Here is a 19,315-nt window from a genome sequence, read left to right on the forward strand (position 1 = left end):
ATGTGCTCTTGCTCCAAGGCTTCCAACTCCCACACTTGTGAAAGGTGTTTTATAGCTAGCATCAAAGCTGAGACAGGGAATTCAAGAACCAAATTTTGATCCGTAAACTCCTTCCAAGGCAAGATTGTTTATGAACACAGCAGTCTGGAAGGATAACTCAAGGTTGCCACTGGCCAACTCTAATTTTATCTGTTTGTCTCTATGAACAGTGTTGACCCCTGGCTGAAAGCCTGATGAGAAGAGGTGACTTGGGAATTTATAACAACTTATTATTGTCCATTTGCACATCCCTCCACAGTTCTTTCACCTAATCACTTTCCTATAGGTGGCCAAAATGAGCTAAAAGCCACAGCTGGATTCCCAGTACCCCTGAGTTGCTGTTAATATTGATAGCTTCAGTAGTTTCAAGTGCCCAGGTAATCCTGGAGGACAAGTACAGGCCACACTGTGTCCACCTGTTATGTGAAGGTGGACCAATACAGCTTCTCTGTGGAGTTACAGACTGATTGCCTCTTATCCAGGCTTGCCTGAATGCAGCTGACTGTACACTCAACAGACACCCAAGTTAAGCACTGGTAAGCACCTAGTCACAAGTCCCAGAATCACAGAATGGTAGGGGTTGGAAGGCACCTCTGGAGATCATCTAGTCCAACCTCCCTGCCAGAGCAGGGTCACCCAGACCAGGTTGCACAGGAACGCGTCCAGGTGGGTTTTGAATGTCTCCAGAGTTGGAGACTCCACCTCTCTGGGCAGCCTGTTCCAATGCTCTGCCACCCTCAAAGGAAAGAAGTTCCTCCTCATGTTTAGGTGGAACTCCCTATGTTCAAGTTTGTGCCTGTTACCTCTTGTCCTGTCGCTGGGCACAACTGAAAAGAGCCTGTCTCCATCCTCCTGACACCCACCCTTTAAGTATTTATAAGCATTGATAAGATCCCCCCTCAGTCCTCTGAAGGTCACTCCCCAAAAGTTTCATAACCATGTGGATGCCTTGGAAACCCTGCAGCCTAAATATCAAAGCCACCAAGAACTTCCTCAATACAGAAACCATCAAGTTTGTGTCACTGAGTTTGTGTATCAGTAGGGACTCCTTGATCCACCTCTTTTCTTTATGATGTACCATGTCTCCTCATTCTCTCTGCTGAGAGGGGATCCCTTTTAAGCTGATGTGTGCCGTGATATCTGAAAGCAGCTCCCAATCTCTTATGTCTGGTGCCACAGAAATTTTCATGCTTTAAAGCCTCCAAGGATGCTGGAGATCCTTCAAAACATTAAAAGCAATTTCTTCAGTATCGACCACTTGACATAAATAGGTGTCCTGGATGAAGAATGGAAAAAGGTACCTGACCGGATGGACAACAAGAGGTGACACAAAGAGATTTAATACTTCCCTTTTTGCTTACAAATCCCTCAAGGTTTCAGTCCCTCATGTAAATTCTGAACAAGGAACAAGGAAGAGAGCTTTTTTAGGTCCCAGTGGTGACAAAGGGAATAGACATTCTTGAAGGTCACCAGAATGCTGACATTTGATAAGCAGCAGTAATGGAAAATTACAGATCTTGACCTCCTCTGGCACAGCAGAGGATGTACCAGCACATAACCATCCCGGGGGAGAGGAGCTGTGACTGCACCTGCCTCCAAAGGGCAAGGAGAGGACAAACGTCATGGAGGGCTGGAATTCCTAATGCTGCCAGGCCAGACCGTGTCCTGTTGTCCTCACCTGAGGTATCACTGGGAGTCTCTGCACTGAAGTCTGAATAGTTTGTCCCTTCTGAGATAAATCCCTTTTTATGATGACTGCCTATCGTGGACCTCCCGGCCCAACACGTGCACGCCAAAAACAGTTTATCTCTTTTATACTTATTTTTTTAATCCTCTCCACTTGCTTTGAATTGAGCTGAGTGTTTAACCTGGCTCTACTTCATGCTCAAAGAAGTGGAAAATCAAAACTAACTGTCTCTCCTGTCCTAATGCAGGTGGTAGGGCTGTTCCAATATTTTAAGCAATTGGTGTGAAGAGAAAGAATTCCTTACTGCATTTAGGAGAGTGTCTCCTTCCTGAATAACCATTCAAAAACACCCCTCATTGCATAGCATCTCTACCCACTTTTATCACTGATGATGTTTATTTTTACCTCTAAGATCACACCACATATCCCCATGTTGGATTACTTTTAGATTTATGCAATTACTGTATATGCAGCCATCGATTTAATGAACCTCTGACCCACTCCTTTGCACTCTGACTGTGGACTCTTCTCTGATCTGGGCTTTTGCCTGAGATTACACTCATCAGTGGTCTTTCATGACTGTGAAGACAAAAAGATCTGTGATAACAAGCCCAGGAAGACAGAAGCAAGCTGCTCTATTCCTCCTAAGCCCATGCTCATTGCTGAGCTGAAGAAACAATCAGTGGATTGCCTTCAGCTTGAGGAGGCTGAAACAGAGCATCAGTGGGATTAGAAGGGCTTAGGGGTATTAGAATAATTGGTGGTACTAATTTCCTATGCTGGAGACTTCCAGCTGAGTGAAGATACTGCAAGTTGCTGCTCTCCTCAGAGAGAGATGCACTTTAGAAAAAAGAAGAGGTAGCTGGATGATGCTCAGGAGAAGTAAAGAGATGCAGGGGTTAGAGTCACAATATAAAAGGATCCCAGTGTAGCAAAAGCATTAGGTAAAAAAAATACGCTAGAAAATACCATGAATAAGTTTGGTGAAAGTGTCAACCCAGGCTGGAGGACGAGGGGAGAGAGGAGCAAAGGATTGAAGTCTTCATTTGGAACATGAATTGGCGAAGGAAAGAGGAGGTACCATTGCATTTACTTGATACCTGGGGAAAGATAAATAAACCCCTGTTCTGTGTGTGAGGAGGCTGTGTAACCTCCTTAGACTATCTGATATCTTGCGTGCACCTTGATCTCAGCAGTAGCCTGAGAACAGGATACGCAAGTACCTGTATATCTCTACACTGGGGCCACCAGACATCAGAGCTCAAACAAAGCTGGGACTGTGAAAAGAAAACATGCTGTGACTGGGAAGCAAGAGTAAGGATGAAACAGTTGAGGGAAAGGGTTTCTGATGTCCAAGGACAAGGTGGATCTGTAACTTTCATTAGGAGGTTGAAGGACTTGTGTTACTGACAGTGGAAAATAAAGGAGGATGCAATGGGCTTTTTAAGGATGGCCCATTACTTGAAGTGTTTAGATAGGACAAAATAAATCTTTGCCTTGACTGGAAGCACATATTAAACGAGATCTACAAGCCCTTTCCCACTTCAGTGTTCCTGACTCCTGAACTAATGCTTTCCTCTCTTTTTACGTGCAAAGATGACCCTGCACAAAAGTAAGTGCAGTACCGATTGCTCATCTTTCCACTGGGTTCACATCCACTCAGTCTGTAAGTGAGTGACTCCATCTCTATGTTCAAAAGCTGGCATTGTAGTTAAAAATAAATGAACTGGAGTTTTGAAGATTGGTTATGGCCAAAAATTGTCAAAGTGGTATCAGAAGCTTTCTTAGTTGCCTGCTTGGTCAGTCTTGCCCTCGTATAGAAGAACACTATACATCAGGTTAGGTGTTCCTTAGCAGTCTTAAATGTGGTCTTTGGGGCTATCAAGGGATTTTCAGTTAAAAAATTCACTCCTGTGGCCCAGCCTTAAGATTTTTAAACATCCCGTCATTCCTTTTGCTCTCTTAATAGGGTGCAATTGCAGTTTTGTAGCTTTTGGGGTTTTCATCAGAGAAAGCCTGGGGTGTTATGTGGGTTTTCTGTGGTGGATGGGGCAAATTCTTAGTGGACTCTCCATGGCTGCATAATGCCAGCTATAGGGTAGACCAGGCATTTTAAGTTTCCAGCCCTTCAAGCGTGTTTTTCCTTTTAGTACTAAGGAAGTTTCCTTGCTAACCTTTGTCACGTGGTCCCCAGGAATGCCCCTACAAGCTCCTCACGTTTACTGCCTGAAGAATTCAGTGAGTAGCTGGTTAAATCCTGCAGAGGCAGGGAAGATTGTCTTCAAGGAGAGCCTCGAATGCTGCAGCTTTGTGAGCAAGACTTCTCTGGTTCCATCTTCAGGGAAGTGAGAAGCGATAGCATATGATTAACTTATGAAGTGCTCACCGAGGCAACGTCATTAATTCGAACAGGCCCTGTGAAAATGGGAACTGCCAGAGCATGAATTTTTAACGTCTGGGCTGCATTAAGATCTAAACGTGATGGAGACTAAACTTAGAGCCTGAACTCAGAGAGCGGTGTTGCCATTTGCAGCAGAAGCCAGAGATGGGTTTAGGGGGAAAGTAGCCGAGTATTTTTTAAGAGTCCTTTGTGTCAGGAGAAGCTTCACCACTTTTGGGCAACTGGCAGCACAAATTAGACTAGTTTCCAGGGGATAAGCAAACCTCTGTCTTTGCCTGGGGTCTTCACCAAGCTAATTCTGTTTCTGCCTTTAAATGCTTTCTTTCCGCCCGTCACTACATTCACCTTCATTCCTGATGGTCTTCCTCACCCACTCTCATGCAATCCTTCCTTCTCCCAGGCCAATTCTTCCCATCCTATACAGAATTCTGGTCCCTCCTCTTCATGCTTTGCTTTGCACACACACTCCCTCCCTGCCATGCCCTGTAGGAAAACTCCTCTTCTCTGAAACCAAGAGTTGACACTGGAGGGAAGCAGTACTGTACAACTCTTGTGATGTGGGACATGGCCAGCTAGAGGCTGCCAAGGCAACAGCTGGATTTCCTTCATTCCCCTCCTTTGCTTCCCTGGAGATTATACTAAAACGACAAAAACAAAGGAACCCTCTTCCCCTCAAAATCACCTGGCTTTTTTTAACACATTTCCCAATGCAAATCACTGGCACAAGAATCTTGTGATTGTTGCTTGTACACGGTAAGCAAAAAAAGGGTTTGTTTGATTCCCCTAGGTGGTCAAGACCTTACTTTGCACTTCTTGTTCTGTGATCTTTAAGCTGAGTGACAGAGCTGTGGTCAAAAAATGTATTTGGAGATGAGTATGCGTTTTGGGGCCTGTTGCAGTTGTTCCATGGAAAGAGAGGCACTTGGGAAGATCTGGGGTTTGGGACGTGCAGGTGTGTAGGGATGTCTCCAGGAGAGGTCCCAGTGATGGTGCTTCTCCTGTGACAACCCAGAGGACAGGCAAGCCCAGGAGCTTGGAAATGATCTCTTTGTCACAAGGTCATTACATCAGTTGTTAGCATCCTACACGTGCGCACAGACAGGTGCAAGTCTACTTGGCATCGGGCAGCACAGGGGAGATGTTGAATGATGTGCATCTACCCAAGCAGGGTCTGGCTCTTCATCTCTCCTGGCTTATTTTGAATAAGATATGGTTGATGTGCTCTTTTTCTCTCTCCCTCCATAAATCCCTCTGTGGCTGTTTGCATTGGGAAACACCAAAATTGCGTGGAATGTTGAGAGGAGAAGGAATTCCCTTGAATAAACAGGAAATTCACTCCAATTGCAAATTGGCATTTAATGTTGCATCAGAGAAGAGTGACTGTCTGGGGATGTTTGTGCAGTACGATCTTTCAGTCTGTGCTGCCATATCCCTTCCCTGTGCCTATCAGCAGTGACAGTAAACTTGAATTTTTAAATTCCTTTATATGTCTCCAACCCCGCTCCATGCTACTTTTATCATATGTCCCCAGGCTCTTTCTTTCAGACTGGAGGCCTTGAAATGTCATAGGAGGTCAGGTGTTGGAAGATTTCAAGCGTTATTTCTGAATGAAGCAGAATCTAAGAGATATCGTAGCAGCTGTAGCAGCAGAATCGCTCTGTCCTGGTCAATGAACCTACAGCAATGAACATCAGCTGGGAGTATAATCGACAAACAGTCAGACTTGTCCTGCAGTCAAATAATTTCCTCCTAGTACTGAGATGCCCTCGTTCTCCTTGGGTCCCAACCTGAACAAATTTTCAGGTGAATGCTGCTGAGATATTTTCAATTTCCTTAGTCCTTTCCCTGGGAGAGAGGGGTTTCGCAGTCATTGATGTCCAGTCAGAGAAGCCAGCAGTGATAGACACGGGGGGATACAGTTAATACAGGGCAGGGAATCTGAATTTCAGCTTTATCTTGAGGATGTCAGATCGCTGAGCTCTAATATCCTCACTTAGTTTCACGCTGTTTGTTTTTCTCCCCCCTCCCCTCCTCCTCAACAATTAACTTTGCAATTAGACTTAATTATATTCAGTAGCTATTGAATGTGTCCTCTGCCCCAGTTGCTGCTGATGGAGAAATGCAGCAGTTGGGGTGAAAGATGCACAGTCAGCTCAGCAGACCGTTCAGCAGTGATTCACACGTCCTCTGCATGGGTGAGAACAGGGATGTCTCCTAAATATGTGGTCTTGTGATTTATTCCTCCTCTCACTCTCCTAGAATTTCACCTTTCTGTCTCATTTTAGGAGTCAAGCAACTGCTCTTAAATGTCAGGAAAACCTGGAACGATGCCTTGAGGGATGTGTTTTTTCCACCAAAGGTAGCGAGTCTCAGGACAGCATTATGCAACCAGAAAGCTGTTTTTTTTAAATGAATCCTAAAACCAAGATACTCATTTCACTCAGTCTTTGTTAGTAAAAGATGATGTCCCTCCTCTCCCAGTCTCTAGGGCACACAGAGATCGTCTATGAAGCTGACAGACCTCAAAGCAAAGTTTGTGAAAGGTCTTTTGGCACCAAGTACCTTTTGGTGTTACTTGACTCTAAAGTGTCCGGAAATCCAATACCCAGTAATGGTCTCGGGGTATCAGTGTTAGCATCACTGCCCTTCCTCTGTTCTCAGTAAATGGCAACGTGTAAAGAGTATGTGCATGTGTGTGCATGCATATGTGTGTGCGTGTTGGCTTTTGTATAACATATAGTTTTATCATAGAATCGTAGGAGGTTTGGGGTTAGAAGGAACCTTAAATACCATCCAGTTCCAACCCCCCTGCCGTGGGCAGGGACACCTCCCACTAGACCAGGTTGCTCAAAGCCCCATCCAACCTGGCCTTGAACACCTCCAGGGATGGGGCAGCCACAACTTCTCTGGGCAACCTGGGCCAGTGTCTCACCGCCCCCACAGTAAAGAATTTCTTCCTGATATCTAATCTAAATCTCCCCTCTTCCAGTTTAAAACCATGACCCCTCGTCATATCACTACACTCCCTGCTTTACGCCGTGTTTCAGTACCTGAGATATCAGGTACTTCAGCAGTCTCTTAACAACTTTTATATTAATACAGTATATGAATGTTAGATTACTTTCATTCCCTTTTGGGAGATACGTGACAATTTTCCTTCAGGGAGGATGAGGTAATAAATAACATTTCCAACTGATTATGCAAAGCAGAGATTGGTCTTGGAAAACAAGCAGTTCGGTTCAGCACAACATTGTGTGGAAGCTACTGTGAAGGGCAGTGTTTTGTGAAATCTGGGTACAGAAAACCTTTGAAATTGAGGTTCAAGATCTTGCATTAAAATGGCCTTTCCTGATGGGAAAGGAAAGTTTTTTTCTTGCTCGAGGGCTATCCGGAGAAATAAATTTGTGTGGTTCTTGGTCTTAGATTCCCCCAAATGATTATGGTGATTATATAGGAAGAAGGAAGTTTTGCTATGAACATCAATCTGCTTTAGACCAGGTGTGCAAGCTGCTTTGGTTTGATCAGAAGCGTAACCCACTGATTTTGCAGAAGAGTGAAGTTATTTCCCTGATTTTCTGGATCGGAGCCTTTGCTCCTGGAGGACTGATACTTTTATAGCCAAAAGGCAATTAGTACTCCTTGCAGTAAGGCAGAGACTACATCTGCTGATAAATAGTTTCCTAAAGACAAGGACTGAAGGTAGGGCAACAGTAAACTGAAGCAGCAGCCCTTTAAGTGCCTGGCTGTACTTGTGCTGTGAATAGAGGACTTCATCATATTGGGCTGCCAAATTAAATTAATTTTTAATGCATAATACCTCCCCCATCACTTTTGCTAGCTGGAACTTAACTAAACAATGCATCTCTTGAGATAAACAGGCAAAAATCCCAGCCGTTGGGTCAGTTTACTAGGAGCAGAGATATCGGTCAGATGCAGAATGTTAGCGAAGCGCTTCCTCAGGTATTTCACTCAGGGAACCTTGGGGGAAAGCTGAAACCCTCCATCTGCTTGGTGAGAAATCATGCTCAGAAAGCTGAGGAGCTTGGTCCTTCCCAAAGAAGCAGTCTCTTCTTGCTTCCAATTAGGCAGTCCATATACTGCATTGTCAGAAAGACATGTAATTGATGGAGAACATAGAAATTCACTCCCTGTTGCTCTGTCCCCATCTCCCACTGTGAGGAAAAACTCGATTCTTTCTGAAAACTTCCTTTTTTCTACCCTTTTCCCAGAGATTATTTATTTATTTATTCCTGTACCTAGTAATTAAAACATTGTGTCTGGCCAAATAAAAGAAGAAATGCCTAAAACCTATACACCCCACATTACTAGAGGAAAAGAAAGGCTGGAATTGCCATAAGTAACACAGTAGTTCATGAATAATTCAAACCAGAATATACTTGTTATTGTAAGGAGTTATCACAGCTAATTTTAGTCTGTTGCTATCATTCTCTCCAAAGCTCTGGCATTGATCACTGCAGGACATGCCAAATATTTCACTAAAACAAAATATTGTGCTCGATACTCCCCTGTTGATAAGCAGGTCTTTGCCTCAGAGGGATCCCTGCTCTTCAGTGGCTGTTTTTCCTTCGATCATGGTTGGAAAGAAATGGAAAAGACCTTTCACTTAACTGACTCATTCATCTCTATTAGTCCAATTGGTCTCTGCGGACTATTCTGCCCTGCCCAACCTTGGTCTAACTGCCTTGGCACAGAAAGGGCTCAGGCTTCCACCATTCCAAGAAAACAGGGAATAATCTTCTAAGAATTTTCCTTTTTTTTATATAAATTCTGATTTTTTTTTTTAATAATCTGTTTTTTTAAAAAAAAAATCTGTCTGTCTCCTGTTTAGAAAAGACTTTCATACTGGGATGGGAGGAGGATTTATTCGCATTGTAGAGTACTATCTGTCAAGACATGTGGCTTCCCTGTTGGATTTCCTTTCAGATTTCCCCATGAGCTGCAAGATTGCTGGGTGCATGTAAGACTTTTTGAGTTGTAGACTATTGGCAAGCGGCAGATGTTGACTAGACATGAGCTTGGAAACATTTAAGGAATGAGCTCCAGAAAATCAGAATATGCCAAAGAACTGTCTGTAAAAGAAGTTTTAATGAGAATATTAATCATGAAATGCAGCAAATAAAGTAAAATAATGTAATAGAAATATTTCATGAGAGAACTGCAAAGGCAGTATTATTTCTAGAAAATTGACAGACAGGGAGGAACATTACTGATATCTTCAGAATTTTTAAGAGTTTGAGGAAGGCTAACAGATGGCCAGCCTGGTAGGGGTAAATCTTTTCCAAGCTTCAGATATTAAGTTGCAAGGAAGTGAGGGTGTTATTTTACCTGCAAGTGGGAACCTCAGCATGAACACGAGTCCAGTGCCAACAAAACACTGCTTCAGGGAAGAAATTGCCTATTGTCCAGTCTCTGACATAAGATTTACAGTATGTTGTACCATTGCAAATAGTTGTTGTCCTTGGTCAGACTAAATTTAACTTTCAGCCTATTTTGAAATATGAATCAATCTGATGTTGCTGTATGGTAAAAGTGATAGGTTTTTTTTTCCTTCGGCACTCATCTATGGCTGTGATTTCTTTTCTCCTGACATCTCTTTTTGGCCTAACTTTGGCTAAAGGCCTGAATCTATAAGGCATAAAATTTATATTCCTAAAATCTACTGAGAAGTCTGCAAAAAAATCTATTATTATTATTATCATTACTACCTCCCATATAACATAATTCTGTGTATACTTTTCCTACAAGATCTTTAGATAAAATGAAGGCTGTTTACATGACTGTACAGTGCATCCTATGGTCTTGCTCCATCGCTTAGACTCTCAGACAACCCTAAGAGGTCTTCTAAGGGGCAGAAAGTTTGTGGGTCTGCTCCAAACTCCTCTGAGTGAATGAAAAAGCCTTGGTGTATCTGCATTTCACTGAAGGGGTGGCACTGGACCAGCATTGATATGATGTGCTCCGCATCTCAACCCCGTCCATCCTCCTGAGCAATTGTTTGAGTGGTGACAGGAGCTCACAGGAAACATTTGCTGATGTTTCTGCCGCACAAGGGCACGAAGGTGCGGGCATTACCTAAAAGGTATATTTGACTGAGCTTATGAGCTTCCAAGATGGCAGGTAGGCAGGGGTAGTGTTGAGGGCAATTAGGGACCATCATTATTTGAGAGAACCGAAATGGTCTTCTTGGTTTTCCTGACTGAACTCATCATATCCTTACTTGCATTAGTTAGGATGGGGGGATATATGAGATAAATGCAGCACATTAGATTCTTTCCAGATTTGAAGTCAAATTATTTCAGACTAAGAACTCCGTTTATTTCACAGATGTATACCTAGTTTGGTTGCTGGAAATAAAAAGGAAATATCTTCCAAAATGTTTTCCAGATTATTACAGAGAAGGTAGTCTAAACAGTGACTGGCTTTTTTGGGTAGAGAGAAATCACTGTATTGCAAGAAGAAGAAAACTGTGCATGCATTTTACATGAAGAGGTTATTTGAGAACACGACAGCTATAATGAGAGAGAGAGATCATCTTGCTTGTGGCTGTACAGAGTGGAGGTCAGACAGCTCTGAATTAGCAGAGTCATTAATATTCTACTACAACTTAAGGCTGGAAGGGACCTTTTGGGTCATCAAGCCAACCATGTCATATAATCCCATTTGAGAGGAGCTGGTGACATTGGGGGCTAAGCAGTGGAGAAAATGCTTGTGGAGACAAAAAGTACAAGTCACTGACTGAACGGTTAACAGAGAGTAGGGGCGAGGGTTTCGTTAAGGGACTTGAGGGAATTATGTAGCTGACTGAGATGTCTTGGAAATTTCCAGTATTTCTAAAGTAACTTTAGCCTGGAGAAAGGGAGGCTCAGGGGAGACCTTATTGCTCTCTACAAGGAGGGTGGTATCTTTTCTCAAGTAAGAGGAGATAGGACAAGAGGAAATGCCTTCAAGTTGTTCCAGGGGAAGTTTACATTGGATATTAGGAAAAATTTCTTCACCAAAAGGGTGTCAGGTATTGGAACAGGCTGCCTAGGGAAGCGGTGGAGTTGCCATCCCTGGAGGTATTTAAAAGACATTTAGATGTTGTGCTGAGGGACATGGTTTAGTGGAAACTTGGTAGTGCTAGGTAAATGGTTGCACTAGATGATCTTAAAGGTCTCTTCCAGCCACAAGAATTCTATGATTCTATTCTATTTTATCTTCTGTATTCTTTGCTGTGTTTAGGGAGGAAAGGCTTGACTTTCCACTAAGCATCTTGTGTTATGAAATGTGACAAGATAGGGGGAAATGTTGTATTCCTACATGGATCAGTGCAAGCTGCTAGGTACAGAGGAACGAAGGACTGATCCTGCCTGCTCTTCGGTGCCCTCAGTTCTTCCCGGAGCTGAAGGTGCTGAGCACTGTGGAGATCACCCCCTTTGGGGGTGTCTCTGAGGTGTGAAGGACACATAACCTTGACTGTTTCTAAAGCACGGATACAGGAGACAGGGATATGGAGCAGGGAACTGAGGTGCCAGGTTTTTTTCCTGGGAATCCCACTTGATTTACATCTTGGCTTTGCCTGAGTAGAATTTTAATTCCTCTATCCCTTTGTTTTCATCCATGTAACGTGCTAAGATAATTACATTTTTATGTCTCACAGGGATGTTGTGAAGTTTCTTTACCATTTATCAAGTGTTTGAAGAAGATCTTATGAAGGTAGAGTGTAAGTACCAGAAATTGCTAACAGTTTTGATGAAGATTCTTCCTCGAGCAAAGTAGAAAAATTCAAGCTGGAACTATGGCAAACAATTTTAATAGCAAAATTAATTAAGTGCTACGGCAGCTTCCCAAGGGAAGTGGTAGATTTTCCATTGCTCAAAATCTGTAAGTCAAAGTTGCCTGTCAGGTTCTGGCTTAGCTACAAGTTATTTGGTTCAATGCAGAAATCAGTGGATGATGCAGATAATAAATATGATGGTCTTGTTCTCACCCCCCCGGCCCCTCCCATGTCTGAATGTTTTTATCTGGGAAGGAGGGAATCCCCAGTGGATTTTTCTGTCACTGACATATTCCTCAGGTCCCCTCCCCAGTCCATGGGCCTTGTTTCTTCAAATAAGTTTCCATTCACCTTGTGACACCAGCTCCGAAGTATTATCATCTTATTTGGGGGCATAACGGTTATTCTGGGAGCCACTAAGCCATCACTTCTGTCACTTTTTTAGATGACCGATAGCTTTCATTGTAATTATTTTTTTATTTTTCTACTTCTGGTTTAGAAGGGACTGTGTGTTGAAAAAGTTCTGTTGCATGACAAAGACCGGCCAAATGACCTCATGCTCTAGCACGGTCAGTGCTAGAAATGCAAGCAGAACCCAAGTATTTGAAGTACTGTGGAGGTGTTTTATCACTGAATTTACCTTCACTCTTTGTTCCTTTATTCCACATGCTGCTATGCCAACAGTGCACAATTCTGTTTTTTATCTATACGTAGACCCCAGACACCAGATAAAAGAGTATTTTGGGAAATGAAGCTCTCTTCTTTCTCTCTGATCTCTGCCTGGATGCATTGTCCTTCACATGTTTATGAAGCTGGAAAGGGCACAGCCAAAACTGTTTTGCTTTCACCTTCCACATAATCTCAACCCCCCTATGATATCTGTGTTGGATTTTAGATAGACTTCTATCTCAGGGTTGTCACTTTGTGACCAGTGGGTAAGATCTTGTTTTGGGAAGAAAGGTTCTGGCAACAGATGGTACCCAACCATCAACTGTGCCTGAACATGGCCAGTTGCTTTGGGCATGTCTAGCTGTAGAGGACAGCGACGAACCTTGGTTCTATAAATCACATTACCCACATCTACTGCCTACACAAGAGGTTGCCAAAATCCACATGAGACACTCTCTTCTTCTCTGTTAAAGAGCTTAGACTTCCTTGTTGTGCCCCAAAACCAAATAATGTGTTTTGTTTTTTTTTTTTCCTAAAACACACCAAATGGTCCTCAAAGATCAAACATGATTTGCTGTTTATGTCAAATTTGCAAAGACAAGTTACTCCTACAAAACTCCGTACTCAAGACAGGCATTTAAATAACAAACTGGTGGTTAGTGTCTTTTAATGTGACAAATGAAGCTAAGTTTAGGAGAGGAAAGAAGGCATTGTGTCAACGACAGGTTATTCTTACTATTATTTTAAAGGGGATTATAACATGAACTGTAATGAAACAGAGTGGAGAGGTGACCTTTGTGCTAGGAGGTGGGGAAAGAAAAGCATTTCATCAAAAAGATCACATCTGGAAAATTCATTTGATAGTGATGATACAGTAACTGCTACTGTAAATGCAATTTTCTCCATTTTTAAAGAACCATTTGGTTTCCAGACACACTATTCAACATTGCACTAGCTGGCAGCTTTGGTGTTTAAAAATGGATTTTGTCGACACAAGGTAATACCCAGAGGCAAATGTGCTGTTAGGAAAGAGCTGTACAGGTTTATATTAAAGTCACAAAAGGGCTTTGTGACTGTCAGGAGGCAGACTAAGGGCAATCTTAGATCTCACCAACACACTTAGCTGGAGTTTGCAGAAGTAATCTTCTGTCTTATGGCTACATGGACTTTCAAAAATACAGGAGCTTGAAGGATAGTCTCTCATGTTCAGGAAAGTCTTGGTGATGCTTAGCATTCAAGCAATTAGGCTAGTTTTAGCCTGGGATAATTTTTGGCTGAAGAGATTTCCTAACACATACTAAATTAAAGGTGCTTTAAAGAGGTTTTGTGCTCTGTTGCCTTCTCCTAGGACTTCCAACAACAGATAATTCCTCGTTTTAAGAAAAAAAACACATTTTTTGTCATGTACTGCCAGATCTATACACGGTCCTAGATGTTCAGATGCCTCTCGATCACCTGAATGGGAGATAGTTACTTCTATGCATCTAACCCCCATGGTTTGGAAAACTCAAACCATATTTCTCCCTTTCATGTACTGGTTGATTTCCCAAACACATCTAAGTGAAGGGAGATCCTTGCTTCTGGGCAGTGCAGAGAAGAGAGGACCCCCTAGGCTTCACTACACAAAACGATTTTAAAGCCAGAAGGGAACATGATGATCTGCCATCTGTGTGGAGCAGACCAGAGAGCTTAACTCAGCAGTTTCTGAAACAGTCCCCTAACTCAGTCTGAGCAGGAGAATTAGATCCAATCTCAGTTTAATATTTCCTAGCGACAGAGAAGCTGCTGCCCCTTCTATGATTAGTCACCACAGTTTAGAAGACACACACACAAAGACAATGGATTTCCACTTTAAATTCCTATTTGTGACAGGTTTTATCAATATGACACTGATGGAAAGGGTGGGTGAAGATCTTAGCTGGTAGATGTGCCAACCAGGATGGTAGAGGGGCTGGGTATAACCTGGTTCCTCATATGATCTGGAAAAATCACACATATACCTTACTGCTCTAGCTGCAGAGATGCTGGAAATACCCATGTTCTCTCTTTTCCTTGTCTATAGGCTTTTCTATTAAAGACAATAGCCACCTTCATCCTTTCTCTTCTCGGGCTCCAACCATTCCAACCATCTCCAGTTCCTCCTTGCACCATTGATCCACTATTCCTTGTCCTGGGCAGCAAAAAAGTGAGTTTCATTCATTTTTGGTGGCATTTTTTACCTACACAAATGAATGTCAGGGCAGAGAAAGGGGTGGTACCACCTGCCTCACCTGTGTGATAGCCAGGACATACATGTTGGTGGCCTGTGAGGCTGTGGAGAAAAGACGCCAGAGAACCTTCTGGATGTATTGCGTAGTCATCTGCAATCCCTGAAAAACAGATCCAATGTTTTAGATTATGTTCACCGGACCTCTGTGCCAGGCTTTGCCACCAGTTTTCCTGCTTTAAAGCAGCCTGTCCACTCACTTATTTCTAGATTTATATATTTTGACAAACTCCTCAAGGTTTTTGTGACCATTCATTGTGGCTTGGACTGGCTACCAGCAGCCTGCTTTCTTCCAGCTGCTTCCTCTGGGATTTTTGACCCTAAAAAGGGAAAACTATAATGTACTAGGTGTGCCTCCTCCTGTCCATTTTGCTTTGAGACCAGTCCCCAATGTAATACACAATAGGACATATCATCTCCACATGGCATTGTTGTCATAAAGGGCAAAGGACATCTGATCTCCAGCCATTACAGCAGGGAGAAGTTTGTGCAGAATGCAGACTTGATGCTGGGAGACAGGAACCTTGTTAATTAAAATGTCAATGACTCAAATCCCCTTAAGGTGAGAGAGCTGCATTTTTTATTATCATTGTTGATAATGATACAGTCAGCTGGTACCTTGTAGAGGCATAATGCACTTCATTTATCTTGACAAGGCTTGCACACTTTGCATGCTTCCTCTGTGCCTCAGTATGATTCTTTAAAAGAATCACGAAATATGGCTAGAGATGGAGAGAAAAGGGAAAAAAAAAGAGGTGGGATTTTTTTTCCATCCTGTTAGACTATAGCCATTCTTTGCCATTCTCCAAATCTTGAATGTGATATTGGAAATCAAGCTCATAGGAGGGGAGGAACAGCCCAGAGGGAAATGTAGGTGGAGCCAAGCAGGAATAGAGGTGAAGCAGGGAAGATTGTAAGTTAACCATGCCGGGATGGGTTCAAAAAGGGTGACTTATGCTTTTAGTTATGACTTGAATGATCTGCTGAAAAACCTCACTCCTTAATCAGCTCTTGCATCATTGGAAGTATCTACTCCTCTGCCCTATTTCACCCTGTTAACTGCGATGGATGCTGTAAACCTGCCCTTCTCTTTATAGAGAATGGCTGTAGAAGGAAGGACTTTAAAAAGTACCATGGAAGGGCTTAAAAGCTGTGGCTAAAACTGTACCCCATTTCATTGGGTACTTTATAAACACATAGGGCCATCTCCATGACTTATTTAGGGCACCAAGCTCTCACTGAAATCATAGCACTAATGAAACATTTTGTGTCTGCTTTACCGAAGACAAGCAATCAACTATGTGCCCCCAGTTCTTGTAGGGCAGAAAACTCCCAGAGCTTCCTCATTCCAGCTTGGCAGCATAACCAGGAGGTGACACTTCTTTCACAGCTACTTTTGGACCTGCAAGATCCCACTATAGAAGTAAGCCTGTGCTTCAAATGCTACAGTGAATGCAAACTCAGTGTCGAGGTAATGGACCTTTTCAGGCCTTGAGATATAAAGTATTTCTCTCAGGACAGCATCTATGAGTCAAGCTCCAGAGGTTCTGATTCCACCTGGGACTAGTTGCCACAAAGGCCAGCCAAGTCATTAACAGTCTATGACTAATTGCCTGTTGTAAGATGGGCATAAAGCAACTTCCCTTTGAGATGGAGCTCAGCTTGAGACCTGTTGCTGGTTTCTCATCATTTAGCCAGGATTTATCTGCCGTCTTGGTGTTGTTGTTTATGACAACTCTGGTCACAGGATGGGCCAGGAGAAGCTCTGCTTAAAACCCTCATCTCGCCGTGACTCTGCCCCTGCTAAGCAAGGTATAGCATGAAATCCAGAATTGAAACCTGCCCTGGCAGCTTTTGCACATTCTTGCCATTGCAGCTCTGCACGTGCAAGAATCCCATTAGCATCGTCTCACTGTTGCTAAGAGATGACATTGTCTTCGGCTGCGCCAAAGCGTGACTCAGCAGGTTGTAGTAGCGTGTTTTGTTGTTGTGAGAGAGAAGGCATCGACTCCGAGCTGTAGAGATGAGTCTGAGGAGCAGAGCGAATACCATATGAGGAAGAAAAGGTCGAGCAGGAGGTTGTTTGAGGAACAAAATGGAATTTTTATGAGTTAAAACTCACCATTTCAGAAGTACCTAAGAACATTTCTGCATTAGCACAACACAGAGCCGTAAGGGTACCCTGTTAAGTCCTATACAGATCAACTCACACTTTGGGAGCATCTCAGACATGTTAGCATGGTTTATCCAACAAATATAGACTGTCTATGAGGCTTAACTCCTTCTGGGCTTAGCCAGTTCCCTCCTATGCCCTGTGTGCATGAAGATTTTGGATGTACCTTCCACTGAAATTTAGTGGGGTTATTATTAACTTTGGTAATTAGGGGGGAAAGTATGTATCTGATATTTAATGTATTTTCTAGTAAAGAGCTCTGCAAGGCTGTGACTTTGTACCCAAAAGGAGAAGAGGTAATCATGTCAAAACCCTACAAATCTAAGATGTTGTATGAATATTTACTCATATTTTGTAAAAACCAGCAGATATCTGATTATTCTGGTGTTTAGGCTCTGTTATTAACCTTTTGCATGCTAGATGTGCACAATGCACGGGATAAACACAGTTTCTGTGGGGTGACCCAGGCTTCAGGAAACTACTGCAGTACCAACAAATAGTAATAAACACAGCAATTATTTCACTGGCAGGAAGAACAGATTCTGGAAGGGAAGAGAATAACATGTCCTGATTTTTACCCTCGCACAAGAGTGTTTCTGACAGCAGAGCTATTGTACACTGCCCAACAAGGAGCAGAAGCAGCAATTTGTGACTGGTCTGACCGATATCACTAACTAGCATGGCAGCCCAATAGCTCTTCTTCCTATTTGTAATGAAAGTGGCATTGAAAAGTAAAAAAAATGTGTTCACCAAGGAACAAATAATTGAATAAGTGAAAATAACTAATAAATGTGCAGAAATCCTAATCTCTCAGTAGGGAAAAATATAAATCATATTGGATCATTACCTGAAGTTAACTACTCACTAACTTCTGCCTTGGGACTCACATTTCAGTATGGACAGGCAACGTACTGGAAAATGAACACTTGGGCAGTCTTTCATGTCCTGGAATGAGTAGATAAAACGAGCTGTTGCTAGAAATCTTGTCCTTTCAGTCTCCTCCCGTTCTTATGCATGCTTTGGTCTTATAAGTAGAGCATCAACTGGAGACTCTTCTCTAAAGGTTTGTCCAAAAAGTGTCTTGAGAGCTTCTTCCCGACAGGAGAGGGAGGCGTGCTGTAGTCAATATAATGCTACCAGGATATCACTCTGTGTCAGAGTAACAGAGCCTATTTTCCTGCCCGTGAATCGCAGCTTGTTCTAGGAGAGATGCATATTCCCTGCAGCAGCAGAGGAAACTCTGTAGAAAGCCATTTCCATTTTTGGAGTGCTGCCTTATCTCCCTGATGGAGAGTTTCTCTCCTGGTCTTTTAAATGTCTGTCTTCTCTGTTCTTCTCATGGTGGGTTAGTTTCTGATGGATAGCACTGACACGTACATGGATGTGATCTTCCTGCTGAGTTGATGGGTGACAGCTTTTAGGGTTTGGGTTACTTTGCTTAGGAGGCTGTCAGATTAGTATTAACTGTCAGAAAAATGATAGAGATCTTTCTGTAATGATTCTGACAGCATTTCTCTGGGTTCACCATCTAGAAGACTCCAGGACATGCAAAGCAATCAAATCCCTACACAATCATAGAATCATAGAACCATAGGGCTGGAAGGGACCTCTGGAGATCATCTAGTCCAACCCCCTGCCAGAGCAGGGTCACCTAGAGCAGGTTGCACAGGAACGTGTCCAGGTGGGTTTTGAATGTCTCCAGAGTTGGAGACTCCACCACCTCTCTGGGCAGCCTGTGCCAGGCCTCTGCCACCGTCAAAGTAAAAAAGTTCCTCCTCATGTTTAGGTGGAACTTCCTATGCTCAAGTTTGTGCCCGTTACCTCCTGTCCTGTCCCCGGGCACCACTGAAAAGAGCCTGGCCCCATCCTCCTGACACCCACCCTTTAAGTATTTATAAGTGTTGATAAGATCCCCCCTCAGGCTTCTCTTTTCCAGGCTGAAGAGACCCAAATCCCTCAGCCTTTCTTCATAAGAGAGATGTTCCAGTCCCGTAATCTTCTTTGTAGCCCTTTGCTGTACCGTCTCCAGCAGTTCCCTGCCCTTCTTGAACTGGGGAGCCCAGAACTGGACACAGTACTCCAGGTGCGGCCAATATGTATAAACACACTCAGCTCTGCCCTCTATAGCAGAAGAAGTTAATCAGACCTTTGGACTCTCCGAACTGAACGGAGAAGTGAAGAAGAGCTAGGTCCAAGATCAACCATCTTGAAAGAGGAACAAGAGGCCAGAGCATCACAATAGCTCTGACTTCTACAAATCACTGCTTTACACCTGATACTTTCATTTTCTGCCCAAGGCCTCC

General features: G+C 43.1%; 1 protein-coding gene across 14 annotated transcripts in view; it reads left to right on the forward strand.

Annotated features, from left to right (window-relative positions):
- Positions 1–19,315, forward strand: part of ADGRB1 (adhesion G protein-coupled receptor B1) — a 293,273-nt gene that overhangs the window by 24,047 nt on the left and 249,911 nt on the right. The window contains exon 2 of one of the 14 annotated variants that reach the window (XM_063327629.1): positions 14,636–14,758. The exons of the other annotated variants lie outside the window; for them this stretch is intronic. The gene's annotated coding sequence lies outside the window, so the exon portion shown is untranslated. The remainder of the gene's footprint in view (positions 1–14,635; positions 14,759–19,315) is intronic. 14 annotated transcript variants of the gene reach the window in all.

The sequence above is a fragment of the Chroicocephalus ridibundus genome, chromosome 2 (assembly GCF_963924245.1).
Source record: "Chroicocephalus ridibundus chromosome 2, bChrRid1.1, whole genome shotgun sequence".
Classification (NCBI taxonomy): domain Eukaryota; kingdom Metazoa; phylum Chordata; class Aves; order Charadriiformes; family Laridae; genus Chroicocephalus; species Chroicocephalus ridibundus.